Raw genomic sequence first — 14,105 nt, forward strand, 5'->3', positions numbered from 1 at the left:
AGCAAACATGGGGCCTGTCTGGGTCTGCAGTAAGCCCTCTGGGTGTATGTTATGGCTGTTAGCTTGGTGATTTTTCTCAAACTCCTAACAGTGGGAGGGAGTGTAACTCTGACTCTTCCACCTGTTCTTTGGACTCTTTCTTCCTTGAGGCTGCCTTGTCCAGCCTCAGTATGAGGGCTTTTGCCTTGTTTTATTTTGACCTTTTTGTGTCCTGTATGTCCTTCATTTCTTAGAAGCCTGTTCTTTTCGGAAGAGGATTTGGGAGAGAGGAAAGGTGAGGGGAGAACTAGGAGGAGTGGTTAGGATGTATTGTGTGACAGACTATTCTATTCTCTCCTACAAACTGATCTGGCAAGTTGTCAAAACTGTATGAAATCTCCCTGAAAGATAAGTTCCCCTCTATCTGATACATGGGCACCAACATTAAGATTACACACACACACACATACACACACACACACACACACACACACACACACACACACACACCCTTTAGAATTAACAGATAATATTCTATGGTTTAAAAGATCAAACCATTTGAAACTAATATGCTTTTTGTTTCATCCAAGTATGAAGATATCCACCTGCCATTTGGAAGTTTTCTGGAGTCTCTGTGGTTTGACATTTTCACTGTTACTTCCTGGATTATCTGTCTGCTGTCTCTTGATGGGCTTAATAATCAGGCTCCTAATTGGTCTCTCTTTCCACATGAGCATTTGCAATGTCTTTCCACTTTCCTCCATTTCTCTACTGGCATTGCTCCAGGTATATAAAACTACATTATTTAGTCCTCTTTAATTATTCAGCCTGCAGGGATTAAAATGCACATTGTTCTCTTTCTTAGAAAGATTAATCTTCTTCCTGTTGCCAGACTCACCGACTATATAGATAAAATACGATTTGTCCCTTCACCCAAATATCATTTCACACTTAAGTTCTTGCCTTTCCAGAAAACCATTTCCCAAACTCTTCACCTCATGTCTGGAATTGATTCTGGTTCTAGGCAATCCTAGGCACCATGAACTATTTAACATATTCTGTATGCTTTCTATTTGGTTGCCAGGCAGTCTCGTGTGACAATGCACTGTGGTGTAACCTTGCCGACACATTCTAGATACACAATTGATTCTTTAGATGAGTGTATGAAAAGGGAATCTTGTTCATAATAAAAAGTTGTAAAGCTTCTAAACACAATTCATTGTTGATGTATATTTTTTCAGAAAGAAACTAGAGAGGAAAAACCTCTAAGTCCTTGAAAAGCCTTCCAAAAGAGTTTATAAAACATTTTCTGCTTTTACAATAAGAAAAAGGTGATTAAGAAATAAAATAATTTAACATAAAGAATAAACATTATAAATAAAATAACATGATAGGAACTGTGGGAAATGGCTCAGTTATTAGAAGAATGTTTTCATAAGTGCTTGTAACTCCAATTCTAGGGGATTCAATACCATCTTCTGGCTACCACAGGCCCCTGCACTCACATGCATGTAGTTGTACACACACATACATACACACACCCACAAACACATTTAAACACACACATACACATACACCCCCTACACACAGAGAAACACATATATGCCCCAAACAAACAGACATAATTTTTTAAAATCATATTATATATTTTAGTTAGAAGAATTGCCTTGAAATAATTCTTGGTAAAAACATCTCCCACTAGTCCCCAGGGTTTCCCTTCTTTCTACAAACGAGGTGGTTGTTCCATATTGAAATATTTTGAAAATTGGGGAGAGATAAAGAAGTACTCATGTGCACACATAGACACAGCACACCATTTATTGATTTTCTATATATTTGAAACTACTGCACTTAAATAAAGTCAATGACATATTCTACTCCTAGTTTCAATTTAAATGTATTCAGAGCTTTGCACAATCATGAGTAATGATAAAAAGGAAGGAAGTCTTCTTGATGAACTTCTTAAAAAATTATTCTCAGTTCCTATCAGTTGCTCAAAGATAAACAATTATGAGTTCGTTTTGTTTGGATTAGTGAGATTATTTTTCAATTAACAGTTAATGATGACCTTTTCCCAGATTTTTTTCTCTAAATTTAAAATTTTAATGGGTGTTACTTAAATTGTCTTGTTTCTCATCTTATCCTTTCACTGAAGCTGCTTATTAATTTATAAAATAAATTGGTATGAAGTAATGAATGCAAATAACCAAATAGTTTAAGAATGTCCTTCCTGGAGCTTGAGTTAAGAGTAACCACTACTATGTCAGAGAACCTGTGTTTAATTTTCAGCACACATATGTAAGCTCATAGGCATCGCTAACTCTAGTCGAAGAGGATTCAACTCTGTCTTTTGGTTTCTGCAGGGACTGCAATTCTGTGGTGCACAGATATACACACTGGCAATAAAATTCAAAAAGGAACAGAATAAAACTGCTTCATATATAAAAACAATACTACCAAAGCTACATCCTTCCCCAAGGCTATCTGAATTTAGTAGATAGTAGTTTTATAGGAACAGGAATTCAGTCAAAAACCAAGAGCATCAAAAATTTAGAAACCAAAAGGATAAAATTTGTGTAGATTCTGCTGGCTCTTTCCTATGTGCCCACTGTCCCTGTCCCTTCAGCCACCTTTAATTTAGAGTCATTCACTTATTTGTTTCCTGACATGACAAAAGTATTATGAATTGTAGGTAGTATTTTCTTTTCAAAGAGAATGTTGATTGTATTATTACTTGAGATGTTAGAGTCAAAATCAGTTCTCTGACAGTCATAACAAGCTAGGCTTCCTCAGCAGTTCTCAGTGTGCCAATTGAAGAGGGAAGGTGATAGTGGAATGTAGAGAAAGGGGATTTATTCAACACAGCCACACAGGTTAGAGGGATGAGTTAGATTGGTAAACTGACATTCCAGTTTATACAGAAAGCCAGTGGAATGACTAACTACGCAGTTCTGGCCAAGGTGTGGCCCCACACAACATTCTCTCAGCTGTCTTTTACTCTTCAGAAAGGTGTCAACACTTAAAAATCTCTGGAAAACAAATTCTCTGTTGGGTGTGTACAAGAGCCCCAGCCAGTCCTTTCTTTCCCCAGCATAGTTTCCTCTGGAAATTTCAGTTCCTTTGGGGTCCATTGTTTCAATAATCTCATATATGAATGGGAAGACACAAGCCCCTCTTTAGGATCATATGCTCCTGCCAGGGCAGTTACAATCAATGGGTGTGTTCAGTTGAGTAAGATTCCCAGAGGGAAGTAAGGGGTTGTGTTTTATCTTGTTTGGACTACATCGTAATTGTGAAATGCTCAACAGAAGCACTGGAGACCAGGAACGCCCGTTAGGATATCCTTCTCTTTCTGTTCCTTAGTTAAGCCATAATGTAAAGAACTTCATCATCTAATCCCTGGATGCTCTCTGTATGCCTTGTCAAGGATTTCCTCCTAGGCTTTTTTCATATTGCCATGCTTCGAAAAAGAAATGCCACTGTTGATCCTGTGAATTCAGAAATGTAATTAATAAGCTATCCTATATTTGACATCATATTACCATTTCTGGTAACCTGCCTCATCTCAAGAATTATTTGTTTCTTAATTCCCAAAGGAAAAGGTGAGCTTCAGTTCTGTACTACTGCATTATGGTCATGATCATGACCTTATTGATAAGGCTGGATGAGTCTGTATGGACACATAACTACATCTAAACCAATCAGATTAAGAATTGGAATCAAAGTTGTGCTGGTATTGAATTAAGGTCATCTCCTGCTTAGAGCATGGAACCTAATTTGATACAGAGAAAAGAAAGAAGACTTAGTGTCCTTAGAGAGATGGAAAGAATGACTCATTCCAATATTGGTTTTAATTTATTGCAAGATGTGCTTATTCTTGCCTTGGCTTCTTCAGATTCTATTATTCCACAGTTTCTGCTTGTTAAAAACAATTTCTTGAAGCATGGTCAGCTAATATCCAGATTGCATCATTCTTGCACTTACAGACAATGTCAAGTTTCTAAACAGGGCTAATCATCTTTGATTCATCATCACGGTATTATCATCAACATTCTTCTTTTCCAAGCTTACTTAGGATGAAAGGATGAGACTTGAATTTTACTACCAAGTGTTACAGAGAGATTTTGTTGATATCTGATTAAAAGGGAAATCCTTTGACTATAATTCAAAAATTATAACAGGGTTTCTAAAAGAGAAGCTAAGAAAAAAAGGCAAAGGAAGAGCAGGGCAGGGGAAGAGAAGGGCAGGGGAAGGGGAGGGGAGGGGAGGGGAGGGGAGGGGAGGGAAGGGAAGGGAAGGGAAGGGAAGGGAAGGGAAGGGAAGGGAAGGGAAGGGAAGGGAAGGGAAGGGAAGGGAAGGGAAGGGAAGGGAAGGGATGAAGGGAAGGAAAGTAAAGAAGTTATCTCCCTGAATGGTCCTTGGTGGGAGTATCAATCTCAGAAAAGACCCCTGTGCCTAGATTTTTTTGGTTATGTTGCTCTCCTTGTGGTGCTCCTGTCCTCTTCAGGTCTTACTATCTTCCCCTTCTTTTACAAGATTCCCTACACTCTGCCCAAAGTTTGGTTATGAATCTCAGAATCTGCTTTGATACACTGCTGGGTAGAGTCCTTCAGAGGTCCTCTGTGGTAGACTCCTCTCCTGTTTCCTATTTTCTCCTTCTTCTAATGCCTATCTTTTGTCTTTCTGAGTCCTCATTCTTGCTTAGCTTCTTTTTTTTTTTTTCAATGCAGTTTATTCAGGAACAATCATCTGACCCTGGGGAAAGCCAGCCCACAGCTTAAATAGCCTCTGGGTAGCCAACCCCAGCGTGCTACGTGGGCAATGCAGATATGTCCACATACATGGAAGCAAGCCAGATCCTCAGCCTTAGCCAAATGTGGAATTGTTCCTGACAGAGAGCACTCACCATCGGGAAGGTGGAAGGCGGAAACCAGCTCCATCTTTAAGGCACAGCATTCCGCAGCTCTCTACAGTTCCCCCTTTTTGTTTTAGACGCATCAGGCAAGAGTAGAAGTCTGATCTCTGATATTAGAAATAAATTGGGACTTTGTACTGATGTTCATTTAGGTGTCATCCACCCAAAGAGCATCAGACCCGTCTGATACCTTTTTCTCAGAGGCGGGACCTGGAACATCAACCCACATGCAATCAGACATGCTCTTCTCTGGGTCCAAAGCGGCTGACCCTGAGTGCAGTGCTTAGCCTCGCATCCTGAGCGTAACATTTTAGCTTTTTATGGTAGCCAACCATGCTTGGGGAGACTGTCCTGCTTCAATGGCTGTAAAGGCCTGAATGGTCATGGCTGCATTACGCTGTTGTGAGACTCTAATCTTGCATATATACCACAGGCAAACCAAGGAGACCAACACCAGAAGGCCTGCTAACGCTCCCATGCCCGCCCATTCCTTCAGATGATTCATGGCTGCAGCAATCCATGATGATAATCCTGTGGCTAGTCCTGCGTCCACTCTGGTAGAATTTACTGTGACAATGGCCACTCTCAGCTGCTCCATCATAGTATCGAATTGTGGTACATCTACACAATGGAATATTACTCAGCAATGAAAAATAAGGAAATCATGAAATTTGCAGGTAAATGGTGGGATCTGGAAAGGATCATCCTGAGTGAGTTGTCCTAGAAGCAAAAAGACACACATGGTATATACTCACTCATATGGACATACAACATAGGACAAACCCACTAAAACCTGTGCATCTAAAGAAACTAAGCAAGAGAGAGGACCCTAACTAAAATGTCCAATCCCCATCCGGAAAGGCAAAGAGGATGGACAACAGAAGAAGAAGAAAACAGGAAACAACCTAGGAACCTACCACAGAGGGCAACTGAAAGCCTCTGCCCTTCAGACTATCAAAGCAGATGCTGAGCCTGATGGCCAACTGTTGGGCAGAGTGAATGGAATTTTAGGTAAGAACTGGGAAATAGTAAGAGCTGGAGAGGACAGGGTCTCCACAAGGAGAGCAACAGAACAAGAAAATTTGAACACAGGGAACTTCCCAGAGACTCATACTCCAACCAAGGACTATTCATGGAGATAACCCAGAACCCCTGCACAGATGTAGCCCAAGGCAGTTCAGAGTCTTGCTTAGCTTCTTTAGGTGTACAGATTTTGGTATGTTTATTCTATATTCCATGTCTAATATCCACTTAAAAGTGAGTATATACTATGTGTGTCTTTCTGCTTCTGGGATACCTCACTCAGGATGATTTTTTCTAGATCCCACCATTTGCCTGCAAATTTTATGGTTTCCTTGTTTTTAATTGCTGAGTATTATTCCATTGTATAGCAAAGTGGCTGGATACAAAATTAACTCAAAAAAAAAAAATCAGAAGCCATCCTGTATACCAAAGACAAAAGGGCTGAGAAAGAAATTAGGGAAACAACACCCTCCACAGTAGCCACTAATAACATAAAGTACCTCTGTGCAACTCTAACCAACCAAGTGAAAAACCTGTTTGAAAAAAAACTTAAAGCCTTTGAAGAAAGAAATTGAAGAAGATATCAGAAGATGGAAAGATCTCTGGTGCTCATTGTTCTGGCATTGTACTGGCAAAGAAACTGGCTGGTGGATCAATGGAATAGAATAGAAGACCCAGAAATAAACCCACAAACCTACGGATACTTGATTTTTGACAAAGAAGCCAAAATCATACAATAGAAAAAACACAGCATCTTCAACAAATGGTGCTGGTCTAACTGGATATCTACATGTAGAAAAGTGCAAACAGATGCATATTTATCATCATGCACAAAACTAAAGTCCAAGCAGATCAAAGACCTCAGAATAAAATCAGATATACCAAATTGATTAGAAGAAAAAGTGGGGAAAAGCCTAGAACTAATTGGCACAAGAGACAACTTCATGAACAGAATACCAACAGCACAGGCTCTAAGATCAACAATCAATAAATGGGACCTTATAAAACTGAAATCTTTTGTAAAGCAAAGGACACTGTCATCAGAAAAAAAATGATAGCCTACAGACTGGAAAAGGATCTTCACCAACCCTGTATCTGACAGAGGGCTAATATCCAGAATATATAAAGAACTAAAAAAGTTAAAAAGCAACAAATCAATTAATCCAGTTAAAAATGGGGTACAGCGCTAAACAGAATTCTCTATAGAGGAATATCAGATGGCAGAGAAACACTTAAAGAAATGTTCAACATCTTTAATCATGAATGAAATGCAAATTAAAATGACCCTGAGATTTCACCTTACAGATTTCACCCATCAGAATGGCTAAGATCAAAAACTCAAGTGACAATACATAATGGAGAGGATGTGGAGAAAGGGGAACCCTCCTCCATTGCTGGTGGGAATGTAAACTTGTACAATGACTTTGGAAATTAATCTGGCACTTTCTCAGACAATTAGGAATGGTGCTTCCTCAAGATCCTGGTATACCACTCATAGGTATATATCCAAATTATGCTAAAGTACACAACAAGGACGTTTGCTCAACCATGTTCATAGTAGCTTTATTCTTAATAGCCAGAACCTGGAAACAACCCAGATGTCCCTCAATGGAGGAATGGATACAGAAATTGTGGTACATTTACTTTATACTTTTAATGAAAATTAAATTAGAAGATTCAAAGTGATCTTCAGTTCAGATCTGCTTATGGAGCACTTGATGTCCTGGCTTCATGATTGGTTTTTGTCTCCAAGACTGTTCTTTCCTTGGCACTCACCATAGCATCAAAGAAATGCTAACAATATTCTTCTTCCCATGACAATAATAAAAAAATAGATATCTTTTCACAATCATTATGAACTGTTGTAAAATATCTCAGAACTTGAGAAGTGTTTCAGAGACAAACAGGACTAAATGTCGTCTCATTGGAACAGAACAAATTAGAAGAAATGGGCATGGAATTTCTACATTCTGTAGTATTTTCTAGCCCCAAAATGTCAATGTCACTAAACTATTTCACAGAGCAAATGAAGCAGCTTGCTTGCTTGCTTGTTTGATTTATTTATTTATTTATTTATTTATTTATTTGAGAGCTAAAGACTCTGAAGACAGAGATGGATATTTGAAAGGCAATATGCACTTATCTTGTCTTTCTTTAAGTCATTCATAATGTAATACAAAGATAGAGGTTTTGTTTTCTCCTTAAAAAAAAATAAATAAATCAAAGGATGGATCACAGATTATTAGAGACTCACCCCACTGGCGAGAGCCAATCCCTGACACCATTAATGATACTTTGCTATGCTTATACACAGGGGCCTAGCATAACTTCTCTGAGAGGCTTCATCCAGCAGCTGATGGAAACAGATATAGAGACCCTCAGCCCAATATGAAACAGATCTCGGGGAATCCTATAGAAGAGTTGGGGCAATGATTGAGGGAGGTGGAGGGGTCAAAGACTCCTCAAAAAGACCTATAGAGTCAAATAACCTGGGCCCATGGGGGCTTCCAGAAACTGAACCACCTACCCAACAGCATGCTTGGACTGGTTCTAGGCTCCCTGCACATATTAGCAGATGTGTTGCTTGATATTCTTGTGGATCCTCCAATAACTGGAGCAGAGGCTGTCTCTGATTCTGATGCTTCCCTTTCAGTCCCATTCTCCAAACTAGGCTGCTTTGTCTGGCCTCAATAGGAGAGGATGTGTCTAGTCCTGCAGGGACTTAATGTGGGTTGGTACAAATCGGAGACCTGCCACTTCTCTGAAGAAATAGAGAGGTGAGAGGGGCATGTGTGGGTGGCGACCGGGAGGAGTGGAGGGGATTTGCAATGAGGATGTAAAATGACTAAATAAATGAAGGTTTTAAAAATCAAATAGCTAATGAAAAAGATTAGTGTCCAGGAGCAAAGTCAAGCAATAAAGAGAACTTTGCAATGGAGGATGATAGTTGGTACTCTGTCGCTTTTCCATATGCTAATCATAATTCAGGGGTGTTAGCCTGGCATGCACAAGCCATGGTTAACATGAACTGGCATTTTAACTGGATGCTGTATTTGCAGCATCATCTTATGGTACTACTTCCAGCACTGGCACATATCACAAAATACATTTTAACTGTTCTGCAAACAAACTTTCTTCCAATTAATAATTAAACAGAGGAACAGCTTGTAGTATATGCTTGGAACCAGTTTTACTATATATAGTGGGAAATGACAAACACATATGAAGATGTGACTGAAGCCTGGTAACATTTACATTTTCCGCTTTTCCTCTGTTACCTTGACTAGAGCAAAGTTGGTTCCCAAGGTAAAAACTAAGTGGTCTGTCGGCATATGGTCGAACCTCCATTTGAGTGCTAAAAGCTGGATACTGTTTTTGTGAAACAGATGTTGTTGAGTGCAGCAATGCACAACTGACTCTAGATAACAGCTGGGAATCCTTCGTGACCCATATAGCGAGAAATAAACATGGTCCTTTGCTTGGCAAAAGTGTAAGAAAGCAAATTTCCATTTGTTAGGAGCTTATCAAAATGAAGAATAAATGTTTTTAGCCATAAACTGATTTTATTCACCAGAGTAATCTTTCCAGCTTATGTGATGGCTTCATAATATTACAGGGACCCTTTGCCAGATGAAGGCTGCAGTCACACTGACATATAGTACAGATGGAAAATAAACATCTGCCTCAATCAGGAGAGAAGACCAAGGACAAGGTTGACGAATATTGTCTGGCACGACTCTCTTTGTGGGGAAGCATATAAATGCTGCAGAACCAAAACCACTGGCATCGTCTGGTGTTGTCCTTATGTGGTTACTGACCATGAAGAGAGATGATTAGTATGCGCTCTCTGAGGAGAAGTGCTACAGATGCTCGGGATGCAGTGATTCCAGCTCGCGAGGATCTGCCATACTCTAGCCACACCATGTGCAGCTCTGAGTGATTCCATTTTATTTTTATTTTTTTCACGGTTCAGCTGCATTTATTATCCTCAAAGTTTCCCTTCTTGAAATTGAATGTGACAAACTGGGGGAGAAAAGAAAAAAAAAGTAAAGGAGCTAATTTGGAAAGAACAAAAACAACAGCAAGGGGAAGTCCAAGTTCAAGTTAATTGCCTTCCAGTGAATACCAAACCCCAACATTTTAATGGTGAATCATGGCTTCTTAGAATATGCCCAAGTTCACCATGAGCAGAACTGAGTGGAGTGTATGTTCTGTGAGCAGAAGAAACATACATATATACATACATACATACATACATACATACACACACACACTCACACACACACCACAGTCTTAGCGCTAAGTTCATTTTGTCCTTGCTTCAACCAAATGATTCATGTGGCACAAATAATATGACAGATGTAGTTTTAAAAATTCAGCTTTATGGCAAGTATCATTTGGATTGAACCTTCTTCCATTTTCTGGTGTCTCTTGTGACCATATGGAGTTTAAATGGCAGTGAATTCCCTTCCACTAACCCAAACCCTTTCTGCACCTGGGCACAATTTTGGATAAGGAAGTCAAAGAAAGGGAAAACAAAAGAGTAAGGCTTAATATAGAGAACTGTGTCATGATTAAAAGAGAGCTCAAATGTATTATGAGCAAAAGAGTACTCATTGCTTTTTGTAAAAAAAAATAAAAATAAAACAGCTTTGTTACAGTTTTACTTCTAACAAAGACATAGTAGAGAATTCTTGCATGGATTTGTGAACTTCTCTTTGAAAGATAAAGAAACAAAGTCTGTGTAGATACATAGATTCTCGTAATTTAGAAGAAGAACTGGGATCATAATATTTTTTTACTTTTCAGAGCTAAAAGACTTGAATCATCAGAATCCACCACTAACAACTCTCAGGTGCTCTGCTTAGCTCTCTGTGTGCGATTTCACTGTTATTACAACCTTTATTTCCCTCTGTTCCCTACCTCTCTCTTTGTTACAATTGCCCCTTGCTTTCTCACTCACTCAGACTGGCCTCAAATGCCAACCTCAGCCTGATGATGCTGAGACAAGAAGTGTGCACTAGCACATCAACTGTTCTCTGCAATTTGCAACAGATGATACCCACGCACAGTGAGATGTGTAGCTGATGTAAACAAAATGAGCTCATTCAAGAGTTCATGCTCCTGATTATAATGTTAGGAACAGTTCAGGAAATTTAAGTGTGCATGATACCAAATATCAAGATATGTTGCTTTTAGTTACCGCATTAATATTGTGCTCACAAAGAAATTTTGTTTAGTTCTTTTTTAAAATATTAAATGTTATTAATCAGACCACAAGTTTATTTTTATAAGTTATCCTTTAAAATCAAAGACTAATATGTTGTAGTATAGACCTCTGAACCTAATAGCTGTCATTTTTTTTTTTTTTGAATCAGCTGTGTCTTTCCCCAATGAGCCTCAAGAAACTGGGATTTATGAAACTGAAAAGCTCCTGTAAAGCAAAGGACACTGTCGTCAGAACAAAATGACAACCTACAGACTGGGAAAGGATCTTCACCAACCCTATGTCTGACAGAGGGCTGATATCCAGAATATATAAAGAACTAAAGATGTTAAAAGGCAAAAAAATCAAGCAATCCAATTAAAAATGGGGTACAGAGCTAAACAGAATTCTCTGTAGAGGAATATAGAATGGCAGAGAAACACCTAAAGAGATGCTCAACATCCTTAGCCATTAGAGAGATGCAAATCAAAACGACCCTGAGATTACACCTTACACCCATCAGAATGGCTAAGATCAAAAACTCAAGTGACAACACATGCTGGAGAGGTTGTGGAGAAAGAGGGACTCTCCTCCATTGCTGGTGGGAATGTAAACTTATACAACCACTGTGTAAATCAATCTGGCACTTTCTCAGACAATTAGGAATAGTGCTACCTCAAGATCCAGCTATACCACTCCTAGGCATATATCAAAAGAAGTTCAAGTACACGACAAGGATGTTTGCTCAACCATGTTCATATCAGCTTTATTCATAATAGCCAGAACCTAGAAACAACCCAGATGCCCATCAACAGAGGAATGGATACAGAAATTGTGGTACAACTACACAATGGAATATTACTCAGCAATTAAAAACAAGGAAAATCATGAATTTTGCAGGCAAATGGTAGGATCTAGAAAAGATCATCCTGAGTGAGGTATCCCAGGAGCAGAAAGATACACACAGTATATACTCACTTATATAGACCTATAAGATAAGATGAACATAATAACATATGTGCACCTAAAGAAGATAAACAAGAAAGAGGACCCCGGATAAGACAATCAATCCTCACTTAGAAAGACAAATAGGATGGACATGGGAAGTAGGAGAAAACAAGTAACAGCACAGGAGCCTACCACAGAGGGCCTCTGAAAGTCTCTACCTAGCAGTGTATCAAAGCAGATGCTGAGACTCATAACCAAACCTTCGCCAGAGTGCAGGGAATCATATGAAAGAAGGGGGAGTTAGTATGACCTAGAGAGGACAGGAGCTCCACAAGGACCAAATATATCAGGGCACATGGTCTTCTATGAGACTTTCTCCAACCAAGGACCATGTATGGATATAACCTAGAACCCCGGATGTAGCCCATGGTAGCTCAGTATCCAAGTGGGTACTCTAGTAAGGGGAACAGGATTATTTCTGACATGATCTCAATGACTGGCTCTTTGACATCCCCACCACCCACCCTGAGGGAGGAGCAGGCTTGCGAGGCCACAGATAAGGATATTGCAGCCAGTCCTGAAGATACTTGATAGGCTAGGGTCAGATGGAAGGGGAAGAGGACCTCCCCTATCAGTAGACTTGGAAGGGGGCAGGGAGGAGATGAGGGAGGGTGGAATTGAAGGGAAAGAGGGAGGGGTCTATGGTACAAAGTGAATGACCTGTGATTAAAATAAAAAATAAAATAAAAAGATCCTTTCTATTGACTACTGACTTTCCCTCATAGAGAGAGTGAGAGGGGTCTAGACTTTGCCTTAAGATTCCAGCCACTTCTTCTGGCAACTTCCAACAGACTTTAATGGATCCTGTTCATAACTGCACATAACTGAGCCTGGGGTCTCGGGAATTAGCTCAGACTGTGGAGAGAAATGTGCAGCTACAAGAGAAATCATCACTTACCCTGAGATAAGTCTTAGTGATGTGCCTCCTACAACTTTGAAGTAAGCCCAATAAAATCATAGGTTCCCCCCTAAAATAATTTTACTTAATCACAAAGCAATTTCTAGCTATTATGAGGTCAAATAATATTGAAATTCATCTTCTTTCACATCAACCCTTCTAGAATGTATTTTTTTCTTTTATATTTAAACTTTTTTTTTTTACATTGCATGTATCTATACGTTAGAGTGGTACTATGAATTCTGTGTCTAATGTAAAAACAATGAATTTAATTGGGCATATCTGTCCATTCAAGTGGTCACCATCAGTGTTGTCACAACATTTAAAGGGTACTCTTTGCACACTTTGAAACATCTAAGACAGGATTGTGATCAGAGGATTGCTCTACAGAGATCATCTACCAAAACTTAAGCTTTTCTTTCACTGAAATTATATAACTTTTCATCAACTTATCTCAATCCCTCCCACCCTTCTTTCTGTTTTCATGAATTCAGTTCTTTAAGATTCCACCAATAAGCAAGATTTTATGGTTTTGGTATTTTTGTGTTTGGTTTGTTTTAGTTAGTTCATTGTACTTCTAGGATCATCCATGAAACCAAAAATGTCAGAGACCCAGACTCTTAATAATTAGGTAATATCCCATTGTGTAGTGTATATTCAGATATATATTTTATACCTTGTTCGTCTTTTAATCATTTCTCTATCTTTTCGTTTCTTCTCCATTTTAATCTCCAAATGGGAAAATAACTCATACATTATTCTACAATTTAAAAGTTACATTACCGCATTTTATGTGTAAACACTTATAATTAAGTAAACACCTATAATTTAAGTATTCACCTATAATTACTATCTATTATTTAACAATTTGGTGATTTAACATAATATAAACAATGCTGAATCTGCTGACGTGGAATATATCTCCATGTGTGAATATCTGATAAATGGCTATATGAAAAGTTCCTAGAACTGACAGTGATAGTCAGCAGATATGTACATGTTTTATGACATGAATATTAAAACTTTGCTAAAGTTAAAAATTTTTTTTTCATTGTCTTTTTTTTTTTTCAATGCAG

The 14,105-nt window shown here is 38.7% G+C and overlaps 1 long non-coding RNA gene across 1 annotated transcript in view; it reads left to right on the plus strand.

The window, feature by feature from the left end:
- The window catches only part of LOC132654732 (uncharacterized), a 52,489-nt gene extending 38,652 nt beyond the window's left edge, over positions 1–13,837 (plus strand). Inside the window, exons 2-3 of the long non-coding RNA XR_009592429.1 lie at positions 8,571–8,694; positions 11,296–13,837. This is a non-coding gene — a long non-coding RNA (uncharacterized LOC132654732). The remainder of the gene's footprint in view (positions 1–8,570; positions 8,695–11,295) is intronic.
- The last annotated feature ends 268 nt before the right edge of the window (positions 13,838–14,105 follow it).

Source organism: Meriones unguiculatus, chromosome 6 (genome assembly GCF_030254825.1).
Source record: "Meriones unguiculatus strain TT.TT164.6M chromosome 6, Bangor_MerUng_6.1, whole genome shotgun sequence".
Lineage (NCBI taxonomy): Eukaryota > Metazoa > Chordata > Mammalia > Rodentia > Muridae > Meriones > Meriones unguiculatus.